Source organism: Protopterus annectens, chromosome 1.part1 (assembly GCF_019279795.1).
Source record: "Protopterus annectens isolate FY-2018-M chromosome 1.part1, PAN1.0, whole genome shotgun sequence".
In the NCBI taxonomy this organism is placed as follows: Eukaryota; Metazoa; Chordata; order Ceratodontiformes; family Protopteridae; genus Protopterus; species Protopterus annectens.
In genome coordinates this window covers 1,463,678,346-1,463,697,740 of record NC_056726.1, presented here as the reverse complement: position 1 = coordinate 1,463,697,740, position 19,395 = coordinate 1,463,678,346, and the positions used below count along the sequence as shown (strand labels likewise).

Below are 19,395 nucleotides of genomic sequence, written 5' to 3'. Positions count from 1 at the left end.
GGGCTTGAAACCAATGACTGGCTCCCAGCCAGGAACACAGGTGATCGCTGGATAGCCCTGTCATTTCTATGTGGTAGCACGCATCCTTGAGAGGGAGCATATCCAATTCTTTCTCTAGGAAGGGAAGTATAGACTGAAGCATGACCATCCAGAACTTCTCTTTATATGTTGGTTAAGTCTGCCGAGGTCCAAAATGAGTCTCCAGTCTCCTGTTTTCTTCAGAATCAAAAAGAATCTTAAGTTGCAGATCCTTTTTGGTCTGCTAGGACTGGCTGGATGACTATCAACTTTCGGACCTCTACAGTTGCATGTTCCCTGCAACTGGGTGGAATGCCCAGGATTCTCCTTATGGTCGGAGGGGGTGTGGCAAATGGTATGAAGTACCCTCTAGAAATGACACTTGGAACCCAGCTGTCTTATTTTTAGCCAGGCGTCTGGGTACAAAGATAAGCGACCCCAGACTGCCTCCAGAGCAGGACAGTCAGGCCTCCTTTCAAGAGTGCTGATAGGGTTGCCCAGAGAAGGGATCCATCAACCTGGTGTTTTGGACCCCCTCTGCTGCGAGGGGGCAGCCTCCATTACCCCCTCTACCCCTGGAGGGAGGGTCACCACGTGTGTCCTGAAAGGCTCCTTGGGCTTTCCGGAACCACATTTTTCTTACCCTTTTAACTTTGGGATAAGGCTGGGTTGGGGTGGAAAAACAGACTCTGACAGTAGACAAGACTCTTTCCTTCCTGTTCAAACCTGGTCAAGGTTTTCACTTTAGGCCCAGAAAGGGATGAGCCATCAAAAGGAGTGTTCACGAAGGAAGACTTGAATGGCTCAGCGAAGGAACACGAGCGCATCCAGGAAATGTCTTCAAAGAGGGATTCCTGTACTCGCTGCCCTACTCGTTCCATCAGCTGCATATATGAGACGCATGGCTGAGTTAATAGAATTTAGGGTAGAAAAATGGGCAACAACTTTATCAGAGGCTTCTGCAGCTACTGTACCCTGAAGAGCATCTCCCAACTCCTTAAGGAGATCTCTTTGCAACCTAGTAAAATGGGTTAAGTAGCTCAGTAAACAGAGCAAAAAAGTTGAACTGAACATGTGTTTCCCATATCTATCCATAATCCTAGACTCTATTAGGAGGATGGATAGACTAGGAAGTCTGACATTACCTTTTTTGTGGCCGCTGCCAACACCATGGCATCAACAGGAACTCCTTTGGATAAGAACGTTGTCTCTGGTGGGGCTGAAATAAACTTGTCAAGCCTCCTGGGGAGAGGCCCCATAGACTCAGGTGACTCCCATACCCTTCGAGAAACCAACTGAATGAGCTCATCGAAGGGCAGTGACACCAAAGGAGGAGGGTTGAGACCCAAAAGCCTTCAGAACAGACTCATCCTCAGTAGGGTTTTAGGCAGAGCAGCGATTGGCAGTCCAAATGATCTCAAGTATCTCAGCAAAGGTGATATCCTCAAAGAGGGACTGTGGGGACCCGTCTGACTCATCTAAGTCAGTATCAGATGTTAGACTCCTGTGGGGAGTCCAAGTGTCTCCTCTTGCACAATCACTTCCTAGGAGCCTCTTATGTGGAGGCTTCTGGGGAGGTCTCAGAAGAGCAGGAGCCACCCTGTGGGGCTACCTCTGACTCTGGGTCTATGGAACAAGAAACAAACCTGGAATTCACCACGATAAGGCTAAATTGTCCATAAAAACAGCTTTATTAGGTAAGCGCTTTCGCGTATCAAAGGATACGCTTCCTCAGACCATGATGGTCTGAGGAAGCGTATCCTTTGATACGCGAAAGCGCTTACCTAATAAAGCTGTTTTTATGGACAATTTAGCCTTATCGTGGTGAATTCCAGGTTTGTTTCTTGTTCAATAGTTATACTCATTTTCGTATACCTGGATTCTTCAGTTGGAGCATCTTCTTTTCATCCTATACTCTGGGTCTATGCTTAGCCGGGATCATGGAAGCAGACAGGCGCTTTAGGGGATGAAGCAGCAAGGCCTGAAGTAGAGGACGTCTTGGGAGATAAAGCTCTCCTCACGGCATCGAAGGCACCACTGCTCCGATGGGAAGGAGCCAACGGATCCGTGGGAACAGTCAACCCCCCTCCCCATGCACAGTCAGTGGGCTCCAAGCCAGAGGTAGGAGCTGAGCTCATCCAAGCCGAAGCCCTGAGAGGGAGAGTAGACATTGACCAGTCAGACTATCCTCTCTGGATCCAACTGGAGTGTCTGCTCCTAGATTCCCAGGTCAGCGGCGAGGATGTCAGAGTGGATGGAGACGAGGACACTGGAACCAGCCTCAACCCCATCAGCTCTACGATCAACAGGTCTGATTCTTCGGTCTCTGAAGGGCCGGTATGGCTGAGTAGTGGTCTTCGGCTCTAAAGCCACTTGGGTCAGAGCAGACAATTTAGCAAGGCCTGGTGCCTGTAGAAGCTTCTGTACTAAATCGATCCATATCCAAATGGCTGACAGATTACCTAGACGAATGAATAGATGGTGTCGACTGGAGTAATGGTGACTGAGGTACTTCAGGTACCAGCTCCAAGGCTGTGGACCAGCTCCGAAAAGAAAAGACAGTCTGCTCTGAAACCTGTGGAACCAATGTCTCACACTGACTTTGTTTGAAGTCCTTAGATTTGCTAGCAACATCCTGGTCACTCAATGCCTCTTGAAAAGGGCGTTTTAACAACCCCCTGTCCATTAATTTCCTTTTCCTCTCTAACAGAACCCTGGAAGAAAAGGAATGGCAGATAGCACAAGATTCTTGCAAGTGGACAGCTCCCAAGCAATATACACATGTAACATGTCCATCAGTAGCTGACATTTTCTGACTACAGTCTGGACAATTTTTGAAACCGGATTTTAGATGTTTTTCCTTATCGGCCATACCACTACTCTGAACACAGGCGGAACAATTAGTGTAATATTAGAAATAATAGGCTCTAAACACAGAGCCCGAGATATAGGTACCAAGAACTGTTACACTATACTATAACTACTACAGAAAAACAACACCTAAACAACCACACAGCCCAAGATAACTAGGCCAAAAAACTAAGCCAAAAATTTAGAGTAATATGTAGTCATACATATAAAACACAAGGGACGGGAACTGCAATGGAGCTGTAAGAGCTAACCAACTACCTATATTCAAAACTTACTATTAGTATATAATAAAGTACTAAATAGAAAAAAAATGATTACTGGCCCGAGCTTTCACTGGAACCTCCGATCAGATGCCGTGGCAAACTAGATCAGAGGTAATTCATAGTGCATCATGGGATAAGGAGCTTGGCCTCAAGCTACTGGAAGACCTCTAAGCTTTGCATGTGGTCGCACTGGAGCAGAGGGATTGGCTCCGAACACAGTCAAGAATTAACAGCATAACTTCAGTTTCCATGTTACATGTCATATATTTGCTACTATTACGGTCAAAATAAGGCAGCAGCTTATTCTGTTTGAGGGCTCAGCAGTCATACGACTTGTTTTTAGATCACCAGAGCTTATAAATTAGTTTATCTGAAGTTTCTACTCAAACTAAAGCAGTAATCAATTAAAATGTTTATTCTGCCAAGTAAAACTGTCTGCCTTTTCAGTCCCTGTGTGATTTAAACTGATGCCACTTTACGTATAAATGGATTAGTTCTCAAAAAAAAAAAAAACCCTGCCTCTGTGGAAATTTAAATAAGGACCCACCATGAGTCTGCAACTCACTCTTGCAAAGGTCAGAAGATTCAGTAAAACGGCTTTCCATGTGAAATATGCCCAAGTCAGACAGATGTGCCGGTTCAAAGAGCACAGCTTACCTTCTTTAACACAGAAAATACCAAGAAAGCACTACCATGTTTTGGAGGTATTACGCAATACCCACTTTCAAAAACATTTTGAAATGAGAAAGCCTTGAGAGGGGGGGGATCCACAAGCAGACAAAAACCCTGAACTCAAATTATTGAAAACCAGAGAAATTACTAGCCCTGAACAGTTGCTGTTACTGGCACCAACTAGAAAGCCTCTACTGGCTTGCAAACGACTTAGCAGAATTTGCCTCCATTAGCACCTGCTGCATGTCCCCAGTAAAGTATCAAGACCCCATCATCCAAAAAGTACAGTTGTGTACACTTACCATAAATGTAGATGTTATAGTGTATTCACTGTTGCAGTCATTACATTTGGGTAATCTGCTGGCAGGGTGCCCTTAATCAGCCTGATTAACAAGTCTTGGGTTCTGCATCAGTTGCTGTCCCTTCCATGACGTCAGGGGTATAAAACATGCAGCCAACATCATTACATCAGTTCTTGCCTCAGACATCAGGTGCCCCCAAATGAGCAAATAAAATTAAAAAAACACAAAAAATATACCTCCAATCCCAAAATCAAATACACCAAAAGGGCTTTTAAGCATAGTGAAAGAAAGTAGAGGTATAGCCAGAGGAAAAAAGGGGGCTGGAGGGAGGGTAACCAGTACTGCAACAGTGAATACACAAACATCTACATTTAAGGTAAGTGTACAGAACTGTACTATGTCCTTCGTGTTTCACTGTTGCAGTCACTACATTTGGGTAGACTCCCAAAGCTATGGTTGGGTGGAGGGAATTGTACAGCATTAGGACAAGCTATAAGGCCCTGCAGGACAGCAGTGGCAAAGCCAGCTCTGGATTTAGAGGAGAGAGGTAAATGGTAATGTTTGACCAACGTATGAACTGAGCTCCAGGTAGCAGCTTCCAGAATGTCCCTGGTAGGAACACCTCTGAGAAAGGTGGTAGACGTAGAAGCAGCCCTGGTGGAATCTGATCAGATCCCCTGGGGGATAGTTTTTCCATGGTGCATATAGCAGAAAGGAATACAATGGCTTATCCATTTGGAAATAGTTTGCTTTGAAACAGCCTTTCCCTCTGCACCTGCAGCAAATGCCACCAGTACAGATTTTCTTTGAGATTTTGTCCTGTTTAGGTAAAATCTAACTTGTCTGTGCACATCCAATGAATGCAGAATCCGCTCCCCCTTGTTCTGCAGATTGGGAAAGAAAGTTGGCAAATTAATGTTCTGAATAAGCCACACTGGATACCACCTTAGGCATGAAGGATGGATTGGTCCTGAGAGATACCCTGTCCACATGAAAAATAATGAAAGGCTCCACTGCCATAAGAGCCTGTAATTTGGAAATCCTTCTAGCTGAAGTGACTGCTAAAAGGAAAGCGGTTTTCCAGGAGCGAAATTTTGTCTGCAGTAGCAGCTGGCTCGAAAGGAGGGAGAGCGAGTTTTTCCAATACAAACCTGAGGTCCCAGACAGGGGCTGGAGCTCTCCTGGGTGGTCTTAAGTTTTTGGCCCCTCTGAAATACTGCTTTAGCAGAGGAAGAGAGAAGAGGGGAGGTTCTGTGTTGTAATGAGCTGAAATGGCTGAAGCATGGATTTTTATGGAAGAAAAGGACAGGCCCTTGTGAAGCATCTCAGTTAAGTATTGTAAAATCTGAGAATACTGACCACTGCTGTGCTTTATCCCTTGACAGACTCCAGGCTCAGAATCATTTCCATTTGTCAGCATAAGATTTTCTAGAACTAGGCCTTCTTGCCTCCAAAACGACATCCATCACAGGTTTGCCAACAGATGCTAAGGGTGAATTTTGGTTGATTAGCCACGCTGCAAGATTCAACGTTTGCAGCAGTGCGCGCAGAACTTGGTTGTTCTGCTAAGACAGTAAGGTGTCTGAGGCAGGTGCCACAGTAGAAGGTGCGACATTGCGCAGGAGGGGGTACCAGTATTGGCGAGGCCAGTCTGAAGCAATCAAAATAATTTTTGGTTTGTTCTGTTTGACCTTTAGTAGAACTTTGGAGAGCAGAGGGGGGAAAGGCATAGACTGATAGGTTTTTCCAGCTGAAGGATAGAGCAACTACTTTCCAGGCTTTTTGAGTTATTGTGCAGAATTTATCCAACTGATAAACTATGTCTGGACTCCCCCATTTAAGTGTCAATACGTTGAAAATCTGTGGTTAGTTTCCATTTGTGTGGGTCCATGAGATTTCCGCTTAGTTTGCCAGAGAATTCAGCTTTCCTGGCAGGAATTGAGCTTGTAGTTGTATTTGATAGGTGAAGGCAGTGTGCACCCGCCTGCTTGTTTATGTACCACATAACAGTGGTGTTCTGTCTATCAGTAATTGTCCTGGATGAAGTTAGTCCTTGAAGGCTGTCAGTGCATTCTGTACAGCTAGCATTTCTTTTTGATTGATAGGAAGGTGCATTTGCTTTGGGCTCCATTTGCCCTGAATGCACTTCCCTGCCAGATGTGCCCCCCAAGCATAGTCTGATGCATCTGTAGTTAGGGTTTGGGAGGCAGGGAGTGGTGTGAATGGCAGTGCCTTGTTTTGGTGGCAGGCCTCTGCCCACCACAGGAACTCTAGTTGCAGGCAAGGTATAATAGGAATCTTTGTTTTCAAGCTGCAACAATGCTGACTCCATAGACTTTTTAAAGCACCATTGAAGTTTCCTCATATGCAGTCCTGCATATGGAATTAGAAGAATGCAGGAGGCCATGAACCCCAAGGCTTGCAGTATTTGCCTTGCAGAAAGCAGGGTTTTTGAGGCCACCTGTTTGAAGTAAGTCTCAAAATTAATTTGGTTCTGACGCAAGGAAAGCCATCTGGGCAGTTGTATTCAAGCTTGAACCCAGGAATGTAATTTTTTGAGAGAGTACCAGTTGCGATTTTTCCTTTAGTGTACCCTAGCCAAGTTAGAACCCTTTTTACAAACACCATATGGTTTACAAAAGTGTCCTTGTTTTCTGCCTGAATTAGGCAATCATCCAGGTATAGATATATTTGAATACTTATTTGCCTGCAAAATGCAATTACTGGAGCCAAGCACTTTGTAAAGACCCTGGGCGCAGTAGATAAGCCAAAAGGCAGTGCAGAGAACTGGTAATTCAAGTAGCCTGCTTTGAAGTGGAGGTATCTTCTGCAAGATTCCCTGATTGGGATATGCAGGTAAGCCTCAAATCCAGCGTTGCCAACCGGGCATCTTTGCCTAGCATAGGAAGTAAACTGGTGAAGAGTCAGCATCTTGAATTTTGGAATGTCCAGAAAGGTGTTTGGAGTAGGCAAGTCCAGAATTGGACGCCAGGATTTGTCTTTTCTGGGTACCAGGAAAAGTCTTGAATAGAAACCTTGTCCCTTTTCCTCTTCTGGTACTGGTTGAATAGCCCCCATGTTTATCATAAGGGACAGTACTGGTATCTGGGCCTCTGCCCATTGATTTGGGGGCAGGTCTGGCCATCCATTTGGAATTGGCAACGTGTGGAAATGAAATCTGTATTCCTGGGATACTATACTTAAAACCCATTTGTCCTGGATTATAAGTTGCCAGTTTCTTGAAGAGCCAGTTTTCCCCCCAAAGGGGCGGCTAAAAGGTAAGTGCTTGCCAAGTGTGACTGCTTACCATGGGGAGGTGTGGTGTTTCCATATTTGGGGGAGGCGGCACCCCATTGCTTTGTTCTAAAAGTCCCTTATGACAAAAACCTGGAGCCTTTGGAATGTCTGGGTTTGACTTGAGTGGCTCTCGAAGGAACTGGAAAGGACCAGTTCTTAGTAGGCCAGTGCCTACTAAATCTTGGAGGTTGCACTTTTAAGAAATCTTTCACAGTTTGCACAGATTTAGCTTTATCTTCCATCTTTAAAACTTCAGCCTTATTAGAGACGGTCCTGTTGTAAAGGAGCATCCAACAATTTTGCTTTAAAATGATCAGGAAGATTTTGCTCTGAGACAAGCATGCCTTCTTAGCACAGACCCAGTTACAGCAGCCCTGCAAGAGGCCTCCAAAGAATCAAAACCACATTGCAAACTGTTTTCCAACTTGTTCAGCTGAATGCAATAAGGCCTGTAAATCTTTGCTTTCCACACAGTCAGAAATCATCATTTTCTGTTTAAGCAGTCCCATGATATGCTGTTGATATTTTAGCATATGAAATTGACAGTTTAAAGCCCTGACTGCCAAGTGTAAACCTTCTTACCCCATCTATCCAGCACCCTGGAATCTCTATCAGAAGAGGTAGGATTTTAAGCAGTAGAAGCCTTAATGCCCTTGGGACCCCGAGAAATGGTTTCAGGATCTGCAATAGGATTTATGAAAAGGAATTTGTGGGAGTCAGGAACCCTGTAGTATCTGTCTGGCTTACAAGGAGCCGGAGGTAGAGAATCAAGAGCCATACTAGATTCTAAAAAAAATCAACAATGTCTAGAACAGGAGGTATACCCAACGGCCTATGCTGAGGAAGAAAATCCCCTAGTCTCTTTTTAGATTCAGAGAAATCCTGACTTTCCCAGTGGAAATGTTCCCTTAAGGTATGTAAAGTTTCCCCAAAAGAAAAATCCTCAGGGGGAGAAGCAGAAGGAATGGAATATTCTGCAGAGTCTTCATAAGTATGTATAGATAATTCCTGTTCCTTAGAAGAGGAAGAAGAAATATAATACTGTTCAGGAGATTCATAATCAATGTCTTGCCTAGGCCACTTAGAAGGGTGAGGTTGGCTACCCCTGATCAGAGCAATTAAATCTTCAGCCATTTTGATAATTTGTTTTTTAGGCATAGGTCTAGATTTTGGCCTTAGTTTTGAAGATGGCATCAGTCTAATATACAAATCTGTAGGCCTGAAAACACCCTCAGAAGCCGGTGCCTGCACAGCGGCTCTGGCCCCATCCAAGGTAGAGACATCTGCGGGTTCCATAATTGAAGCATCTTACGGCATACCGGACACGGAATGGGTCTCAGTAGAGGCCTAATCAGAAGCAGCGGGTATCAGGGGCTGCGAAAGCGTCTTGCTGAGTACCGGCGAACTGGCGACTGGCTTAGGAAAAGCACAGTCGGCAGTTTTGGACCTCAACTGCCTTTTTTTGCGGTTAGGTATTCCTTGTCAGATTGCTAACAGACATTTCTGGATAATAAAACGTGAGCCAAAATATTTAGAAGCAATGTACTGAAGTTTGACAGTGAGTTGATTAAATTTAGCACAAAACAGACAGCAAGGTACATTGTGGTCAGGGCCTAAGCAAGAAATACAAATACAAATGAAAACCTTAGAGGTATTTGCTTCCCACAAGTAATGCTCCTTACCGATGTCAGTAAAAGTTAATTGCAAGAAAAAAAAAAAAGTTTCCCCAACATGGTACTTGGCTTTTTAGTTGAAGACTTCGGTTCTGAAACTCGAAAATGAAAATTTCAGGAGTCGGCTGGCACTTCCAAACTGCTTCGGGCACCGTGCAGCAAGAAAAATTGATGTAATGACGTTAGCTGCATGTTTTATACCCCTGGAAGAAGGGACAGCAACTGACACAGGACCCAAGACTTTGTCAGTCAGGCCTACTGAGGGCAACCTGCCAGGAGATTACCCAAATATGACTGCAACAGTGAAACACGAAGAACATCAGTCAGCTGAAGCTGTTTGAGGGTCAGGATGCATCAAATCTCTGTGCGACTAGATGCAGTCTGAGGAAGCTTGTTGCAACTGTCCCAGGCCAATTCCAAAAGTCAGAAAGTACAGTTGTGTACATTTAACATAAATGTAGATGTTAGTATATTTCACTGTTGTAGTCACTAAATTCGGGTCATCTGCTTGCACAGTAGTACTCAGGCTGCCTGATTAACAAAGTCTTGGGTCCTGCGTCAGTTGCTGTCCCTTCTTCCATGACGTCAGGTCGTCAAGGGTATAAAACATGCAGCCAACACCATTAAATCAGTTTTTCTTGCCCCAGATGTCCGGTGCCCCTAATGGGAAGAAATCAAATCTATAAATACAAGGATATACCTCGAACAGAAAGGCAAATGCACCAAAAAGCTTTTAGAGCAAAGTGAGAGTACAGGTATAGCCAAAGGAAGAAAAGGGGATGGAGGGGGGTAACCAGGACTGCAACAGTGAATACACTCCAACATCTACATTTATGGTAAGTGTACACAACTGTAATATGTTCTTAGTGTTTCACTGTTGCAGTCATTACATTTGGGCTGAGTCCCAAAGCTATGGTTGGGGGGCTGGAGCTAAACAGCATTAGGAGTGGCTATGAGGCCCTGCAGAACTGCAGTGGCAAAGCCTGCCCTGGACTTAGAGTAAAGAGGCAGACTGTAATGTTTTGTAAAGGTATGCACTGAACTCCAAGTAGCCGCCTCTAAAATGTCTTTGGTTGGTACTCCCCTGAGAAAGGCTGCAGAAGTGGCTGCAGCTCTGGTTGAATGTGGCCTAATGCCCTTAGGCACTGGTTTGCAATGCTGCGAGTAACAAATGAATGCAGTGACCTATCCATTTTGAAATAGTCTGCTTGTAGATAGCCTTTAATTGTGATGCTGCAGCATATGCCACTAGTAATGGTTCTTTCTGAAAACTTTAGTTTTGTCCAAGTAGAATCTAAGTGGTCTGTGTACGTCCAAAGAATTCAGAATTCTCTCCCCCTTGTTCTGTAGATTTGGATAAAAAGTTGGCAAATGAATAGTTTGGTTAAGGGCTACACTGGATACCACCATAGGCATAAATGCAGGGTTTGTTCTCAGAGAAACCCTGTCTGGATAAAAAATGATAAAGGGTTCCACAGCCATGAGAGCCTGTAGCTCTGAAACTCGTCTTGCAGAAGTTATTGCTAGGAGCAGAGCCATTTTCCAAGATAAGAACTTGGAATCCACAGTAGCAGCTGGCTCAAATGGAGGTAAGGTGAGTTTTTCCAAGACATAATTGAGGTCCCATGCAGGTATTAGCATTCTCCTTGGAGGCCTTAAGTCTTTTGCTCCTCTGAGGTACTGCCTTAAAGGATGAGAAAAAAAGAGTGGTGGCTCTGTGTTGTAATGAGCTGAAATAGCAGAGGCATGGATTTTAATTGACGAAAAAGATAGGCCTTTGTCCAGCAACTCAGTTAAGTATTGCAAAATCAGAGGAATATTTGGGACAGCTGTATCAGTCCCCTGAGCATGGTTCCAAGCACAAAATCTCTTCCATTTCCAGCATAGGATTTTCTAGTACTAGGCCTTCTGGCTTCTAAAATGACATCCATTACAGCTTTACTGAGAGGTGTGGTTTGTATGGTTAACATTATCCGCCATGCTGCCAGGTTTAGGGTCCTGAGTTGGCTGTGCAGTATCTGATTGTTTTGCTGGGACAGTAGATGAGGTGCATTTGAGGTAAGGTCCAGACTGGGCATTGGGACAAGTTCCTTAAGCTTCGATACCAGTACTGGCATGGCCAGTCTGGGGCAATCAGAATCATTTTTGGTTTCTCCAGTCTGACCTTTAGGAGTACCTTGGGGAGGAGAGGCATATACTGTTAGGTTTGTCCAGTTGAAAGATAAGGCGCCCACTTTCCAAGCTTGTCTGTGACAAGTCCTTGTGCAGAATCTTTTTAGTTGATTGTTGTGAGGGGAGGCAAATGGATCCATTTCCAGGTATCCCCATTTCTTTATCATCCTGCTGAAGACTTGTGGATCCAGGTGCCACTCGTGGGGATCCATGAGGTTTCTGCTTAGTCTGCCAGAAACTCTTCCTTTCTTGGCAGGAATTGTGCCTGCAGTTGAACTTGGTAAGTCAATGCTATGTCCCATAAAGCCATGGCTAGTCTGCAAAGGGGTTAAGAATGAGTGCCCCCTGCTCATTTATCACATGACCATGGCGTTGTCAGTATCAGTAGTTGTCTTGGATGAAGTAGGTCCTTGAAGGCTGTCAGGGCATTTTGAACAGCTAACATCTTTTTGATGGATATGTAGATGCTTTTGGTTTGTGGACCAGGTGCCTTGAACGCCTCTTCCTGCCATGTGTGCCCCCCAGGCATAATCTGATGCATCAGTCGTTATGCTCTGCTTGGCTGGGGGGGTAGAGAGAATGGCTGTTCCTGGTTTTGGTGACAAGCCTTTGCCCATCGAAACTCCTGTTGCAGGCAGGGAATTAGAGTTATCATTGTTTCCAGGCTGTGGCAATGTGCCCAGACACTTTTTAGGTACCACTGAATTTTCCTCATATGCAGTCTTGCATATGGAATTAGTAAGATGTAGGATGCCATTAAGCCCAAAGCCTGCAGAATTTTTCTTACAAATAACTGGGCCTTTGCTGCCATTTCCTTAGTCAGTTGCCTTTGTCTGGAGTGAAATGAGCCATCTGGGCAGTTGTATTTAAGCTTGCACCCAGGAATATTCTCTTGAGAGGGTACTAGTTTTGATTTCTTTTTGTTGACTGTGTACCCTAGGCATGTTAAGTCTCAACACAAATGTCAGATGCTGTAGTAGAATGTCCTTGTTCTCTGCTTGTATGAGGCAGTTGTCCAAGTAGGGATACATTTGTATTCCTCTGTCTGCTGTAAGCAATTACTAGTCCCAGGCACTTTGTGAAGACCCTGGGCGCAGTAGATAAGCCAAAGAGCAGTGCAGAGAATTGGTAATGCTTTGAGCCAGCTTTGAATCTGAGGCATCTTCTGCATGATTGTCCAACTGGGACATAGAGGTATGCCTCTTTTAGGTCTAAAGTCATGAGCCAAGCCTTGCTGCCCAGCATGGGCAGAAGCTGCTGCAAGGTCAACATCTTGAATTTTGGTATATCCAGGAAAGTGTTAGAATAGATAGGTCCAGTAATGGTCTCCATGCTTTGTCGTTTCTGGGTACCAAGAAGAGTCCCGAGTAAAACCTTGTCCCCGCTCTTGCTGTGGCACTTGTTGAATAGCCCTCATGTACATGAGAGCTGCAACTTGTTTTTGAGCCTCTGCCCACTGATTTTTTGGCATATCAAGCCAACCGTTTGTCCTTGGCAGAGTATGGAAATGAAACTTGTAGCCTTGTGACACTGTCTAGAACCCATTTGTCCTGGGTTATAATGTGCCAATTTTGAGAAAAAAGTGCTAGTTTTCCCCCTAAGGGTGCTGCCAGAAGATAAGTGCTTGGTGCAGGCAGGGGGAAGTCATTGGGACCGTTTCCTGTATGGTTGTGATTTGTCCACCTTTAGAGGTAGAAGCACCCCATTGCTTAGACCTGTAGGAACCTTGCAGCTGTGATCTGCCCCTCTGAGGTCTGAGACTGGAAAGGACCAATTCTTTGTAGGCCAGTGTCTGCTAAATCTAGGTGGTTGTACCTGTAAGAAATCCTTGACCGTTTGCATAGATTTACAGCTTTGTCCTCCATTTTCTTTAACACCTCTTCTGCCTTAACACCAAACAAGGTATCATGTAAAGGAGCATCTAATAATTTTGCTTTAACATGATCACGCAGATTGTTCCTTTAACCAAGCATGCCTCCTAATGACAGAACCCGTAACAACGGCCCGGCAGGAGGCCTCCAGAGAATCAAAACCACAATGCAAAGTATTCTTTCCAACTTGTTCAGCTGCATGCAATAAATCCTGCATTTCTTTGTTTTCTGCACATTCAGAATTTACCATCATTTTCTGTTTAAGCAGTGTCATGATATATTGCTGATATTTGAGCATATGAAACTGGCAAATTAAGGCCCTTATAGCTAAGGTAGCAGATGTGTAAAATCTGTTTTCCCCATCTATCCAGTGCCCTAGAAACCCTGTTAGAGGGGGTAGGGTTTTTTGCAGTGGAAGCCTTGACCCCTTTGGGAACCGGAGAAATAGTTTCGGGGTCTGCAAGAGTTTTTTTGAAAAGGAATTTATGAGTCAGGGACCCTGTAGTATCTGTACGGCGTAACAGGAGCTGGACGTAAGGAGTCAGGGGTAGGACTAGACTCTGAGAACACATCTACAATGTCTAACAGGCGGAATAGCTAGAGGCCTGTGTTGAGATAGTAAAAGGAAGTCTGAGCCTCCTCAGATTCTGAAAAATCTTGGCTCTCCCACTAGAAGTGCTCCCTCATGGTATGCAAGGTTTCCCCAAGAGAGTAGTCCTTAGGAGGAGAAGCTGAAGGAATTGATTCTTCAGCATCAAAATCCTCATAGGGGGGAAGAAAATATTCCTGATCAGAAGAGGAATCAGAAGAAATGGAAACCTGATCTGAAAACAATCTGTCTCTTGCCTAGGCCTCTTATCAGGAGGGGGATGGGAACCCCTAATCAAGGTAAAGTCTTCGGCCATTTTGAAAATCTGTTTTTTGGGCATGGAGGCCTGTCCATGTGGTTGGTGAACTTGTTTCATTGCCTTTAAAGGTGTTTTAGTCTTTGCCTTTGAAGTCTGTTTAATATACAATTTTCAGTCCGAATACACCCACAGAAACAGATACCTGCTCAGTGGCTCCGGACCCATCTGAGGAAATAATCTCAGAGGGCCCAATACCTTGAGTTTCCAGTGGCCTGGCCGACTCCATGTGGGAGTCAGCAGCGGCCTGCGTCTCTAGCAGACGTCGGGGGCTGCAAAAGCACCTCAGAGAACCGGCGACTTGCTTAGGAGAAGCTCCGTTGTCTGTTTTGGAACTCTGTAGCCTTTCTTTGCATTTTTTGCAAATTCCGGTAGTCTGATGGCTATCCGATGACATTGTATAATTAAATCTGTGCCCAAAATACCTTAATGCAAAATCTTACCGACGCTTAGTGCATTTGTTAAATCTAGCATAAAACAGACCACTAGAAATGTCGTGGTCAGGACCTAGGCAAGGAATACAGTAAGAATGAAAGTCCGTATGAGGTATTTGCTTCCCACAAGAAATACAATTCACTTTTTCTGACATCGGTCTGGAGCAAGAAAAAAAAAAAAGTTTCCCCAACAGGGTACTTGGCTTTTAATGAAGACTTCGGATCTGAAACTAACACGAAAATCTCAGGAGTCTGCTGACCAGCACTTAACTTCTTCGGGCACCATGCGGCAAGAAAGACTGAAGAAAATGGCGTCGGCTGTAACTTTTATACCCCTGACAGAAGGGAAGAGGTGACAGCAACTGACGCAGGACCCAAGACTTTGGAATTCAGGCCGACTGAAGGCAACCTGCCAGCAGGATAACCCAAATGTAATGACTGCAACAGAGAAACACGAAGAACATCTTGAGCAATGGGTGAGAAAAAAGGGGAGGCTCTGCGCTATAATGAGCTGAAATGGGAGAGGCATGAATTATGGAGGAAAAACACAAGCCCTTACGAAGCATCAGTCAAGTATTGTAGAATCTGAGGCAAATTGGGCACTGCTACATTCATTCCTTGACAATGGTTCCAAGCACAGAAACTTTTCCATTTTGCAGCTTATTTTCTAGTACTAAGCCTCCTTGCCTCTAAAATGATATCCATCACAAATTTACTGTGGGATGGTAAAGGAGAGATTAGGTTATTAGCCAGGCTGCTAGGTTCAGGGTTTGCAGCTGTGGGTGCAGAATCATGTTCTCCTGCTGAGACAGCAGGGAAGGAGTCTGAGGGAGGTGCCATGGAGCTAAGCGTGACACTGCGCAAGAGTGGGTAGTGTTGGAGAGGCCAGTCTGGTGCAATTAAAATAGTCCTCGGCTTGTCCTGTTTGATCATTAGTTGTACCTTGAAGAACAGAGGCAGAAGAGGAAAGGCATAAACGGATAGGTTTTTCCAGCTGAAGGATAGAGCATCCACTTTCCAAGCTTGCTTGTGGGGAATCCTTGTGCAAAATTTGTCCAGTTGATGGTTCGGGGGGGGGGGGGGCAAACAGGTCTATATCTGGGCTCCCCCATTTGCTTGTCAACATGTTGAAAATCCTTTGTTCCAGTTTCCACTTGTGTGGGTCCATGAGGTTTCTGCTTAGTCAGTCTACCAGTGTATTTAGTTTTCCTGGCAGGAATTGAGCTTGTAGGTGCACTTGGTAGCTCAAGGCTGTGTTCCACAATGCCATGGCTAGCCTGCAGAGGGGGTAAGAATGTGTACCCCCTGCTTGTTTATGTACCACAGGAGTGGCGTTGTCAGTCTTTATCATTAGTTGTCCTGAAAGAATGTGGTCCTTGAAGGCTGCCAAAGCATTCTGTACAGCTAACATTTCCTTTTGATTTATGTGCAGGTGCATTTGATTTGGGCTCCACTTGCACTGAAAGCACTTCCCTGCCAGGTGAGCCCCCCATGCGTAGTCTGAGGAGTCTGAGATTTGTTTGGCAGGGGGTAATGTGTTTTGATGGCAGGCCTCTGCCCACCAAAGGAACTCTAGGCGTAGGCAAGGTATGACAGGAATTCTTGCTTCCAGATACTGTGAATGTTGACACCGTAGGCTTTTGAGATACTATTGTAGTTTCCTCATATGCAGCCTTGCATATGGAATCAGAAGAATGCATGAGGCCATGAACCCCAAGGCTTGCAGTATTTGCCTTGCAGATAGCTGGGTTTTTGTGGCCACTTGTTTGAAGTATACTGTCAAATGCATCTTTCTCTGGCATGAGGAAAGCCATCTTGGGGAAGATGCATTCAAGCTTGCTCCCAGGAATATAATTTGTTGACAGGGTACCAGGTGGGATTTATTTTTGTTTACGGTGAAAACCAGACAAGTCAGAATGCTTTGAGCAAAGCCCAGATGATTCAAGAGAATGTCCTTGCTTTCTGCCTGAATTAGACAATCATCCAGGTATGGGTATATTTGAATATTTCTTTGCCAGCAAAATGCAATGACTGGAGCTAGGCACTTTGTGAATACCCTGGGCACAGTAGATAAGCCAAAGGACAGTGCAGAGAACCGATAGGGATGTGCAGATAAGCTTCTTTTAAGTCCAGTGTTGCCAACCAGGCATCCTTGCCTAGCACAGGAAGCAGCTGAAGAGTCAGCATTTTGAATTTTGGAATCACCAGAAAGGTATTTAGAATAGAAAGATCAAGGATAGGGTGCCATGTACTGCCTTTTCTGGGTACCAGGAAAAGTCTCTAACAGAAACCTTGTCCCTTTTCCTCTTCTGGTACCAACTGAATAGTCCCCATGTTTAAGAGAGAACCTGATTTTGGGCCTCTGCCCATTGATTTGGGGGGTAGATAGAGCCACCCGCTTGGTGTTGGTAACGTGTGGTAATGAAATCTGTATCCTTGGGACAATACTTAAAACCCATTTGTCCTGGGTAATGAGCTCACAGTTAGTCCTGCAGACCAATCTTTCCACCTAAAGCATCCAATTGGGAAGTGCTTGGAAGTCTTAAAAAGTCATTGAGACAGTTTTCCATAGGAGGGAGTCTTGCTGCTCCCAGGTTTTGGTGCGGAAACCCCCCACTGCCTAGTCTTGTGTGTTCCTTGGAATGAAACCTGGGGTTTCTGCTGTGTCTGGCTTGAGAAAACCTGGACGGGGCTGTAAAGGACCAATGAGGGCCAGTGCTTACTAAATCTAGGAGGCTGAACTTGTAATAAATCTTTAACAGTCTGCCATAGATTTAGCTTCATCTTCCATCTTAAGAACTTCCACAGCCTTGTTGCCAGACTGTTCTGACTTAAGGAAGCATCCAACAATTTAGCTTTAACATGGTCAGGCAAAGATTGCTCCTTAAGCAAAGCATGCCTTCTGAGCACAGACCCAGTAACAGCAGCCCTGCAAGAGGCCTCTAAAGAATCAAATCCACATTGCAAAGTAGGTTTTCCTACCTGTTCAGCAGAATGCATTAAATCCTGCAATTCTTTATTTTCAGTGCAGTCAGGAATTATTTTCTGTTTAAGCAATCCAACATGTTGTTGATCCTTTAACATATGAAACTGGAAGTTTAAAGCCCTAATGGCCAAGGGTGCAGAAGTGTAAACTTTCTTACCTCATTTATCCAGCGCCCTGGAGTCTGAGGGGGTAGGATTTTTAGCAGAAGCCTTAATGCCTTTGGGTCCCTGTGAAATGGTCTCTGGATCCGCAATAGGATTTTTAAAAAGGAATTTGTGATTATCAGGAACCCTGTAATATCGGTCAGGTTTTCTGGGAGCAGGAGGCAAAGAATCAGGAGCCAAACTAGATTCTGAGAAAGCATCAACTGTCTAGTACAGAAGATATAGCTGAAGGCCTATGCTGAGGAAGAAGTAAGAAATCCCCAAGCCTCTTTAAATCAGAAAAATCCTGGCTTTCCAGTGGAAATGCTCCCATACAGTATGTAAGGTTTCACCAACAGAAAAATCCTCTGGAGGGGGAAGCAGAGGAAATAGAGCCCTCTGCATCAGAATCCTCATAAGTAGATAAGGGCAAATCCAGATCAGAAAAATCAAAATCCTGCTCAGAAGATTCATAAATAGCTTCAGTCCTAGGTGGCGTCTGGCTTCCCCTCATTAGAATTATAAGACCTTTAGCCATTCTTATTTCTTTTTTAGGCAAAGAGACCTGAGCATGCGGCCTGTGTGCCGGTTTTTTAGGCATGGTTCGAGATTTTGGCCTAAAAGGAGGCGTCCGTTTAATATTCAAGTCTGTAGGCCTGAATACACCCTCAAAAGCCAGTGCCTGCACAGCAGCTCCAGACCCATCCAAGGTAGACACATCCGCAGGTTCCACAGTTGAAGCATCTCGCAGCATATCGGACTCAGAATGGGTCTCAGTAGAGGCCTGGGAGTCGGAAGTAGCAGGCATCAGGGGCTGTGAACTGGCGACTGGCTTAGAAGCGTCAACTTTGGACCTCGGTGGTCTATCTTTGCGTTTTTTCGGAATCCCAGTAGTCAGAAGGCTAACGGGTGACATTTCCGGATAATGAAATAGAGAACCGAAATATTTAGAAGCAAAAATATACTGACCGATAGTGCACTGTTTAAATAAAGCACAAAACCAACAGCAAGGCACATTGTGGTCAGGGCCTATGCAAGGAATACAGTACAAAAGAAAATCTTTGTGAGGAATTTGCTTTCCACAAGTCATGTCTGTAGTCGAATGGCTTACCGAAGACATATCAGGATAATTGAACAGAGCACCATAATATTTAGAAGCGCAAATATACAGACGACCGCACAGCAAGAAAGACTGATGTAATGGCGTCTGCTGCATGTTTTATACCCCTGACGACATAGAAGGGACAGCAACCGACAGAACCCAAAACTTTGTTAATCAGGCAGACTGAAGGCTACTGTGCAAGCAGACAACTTAAATGTAATGACTGCAACAGTGAAACATGAACATTCACACACTGCCTAGGCCAGAAGGGAGCCTTCAAGGTCTTGGGAAATTCCTTAAGAACCTTCAGAAGTACACTAGATATCTATGGAACCTGTATAAAAAGTAAAAGGTGAACAATCCTGTCCAATGAAAAGAAAAAAAAGCACCTCTTCCAGGGCTTTCTTGCAGGATGTCCTGAAAAGTACAGTTGTGCACACTTACCATAAATGTAGATGTTAGTGTTACTCACTGTTGCAGTCATTACATTTGGGTAATCTACTGGCAGGCTGCCCTCAGTCGGCCTGAACAGTCTTGTGTCCTGCGTCTGTTGCAGTCTCTTCCATGACGTGCAGCCAATGCCATTTTAAATCAGTTTTTCCTGCCAGAGATGTCAGCTATATACATATATATAAAATTATATAATTATATGTACACACATATATACATACACACACATGACTGCA

General features: G+C 44.6%; 1 protein-coding gene across 1 annotated transcript in view; it reads right to left on the bottom strand.

Annotated features, from left to right (window-relative positions):
• Positions 1–19,395, bottom strand: part of HDAC1 (histone deacetylase 1) — a gene marked incomplete in the record, with an annotated part of 2,014,892 nt that overhangs the window by 1,648,595 nt on the left and 346,902 nt on the right.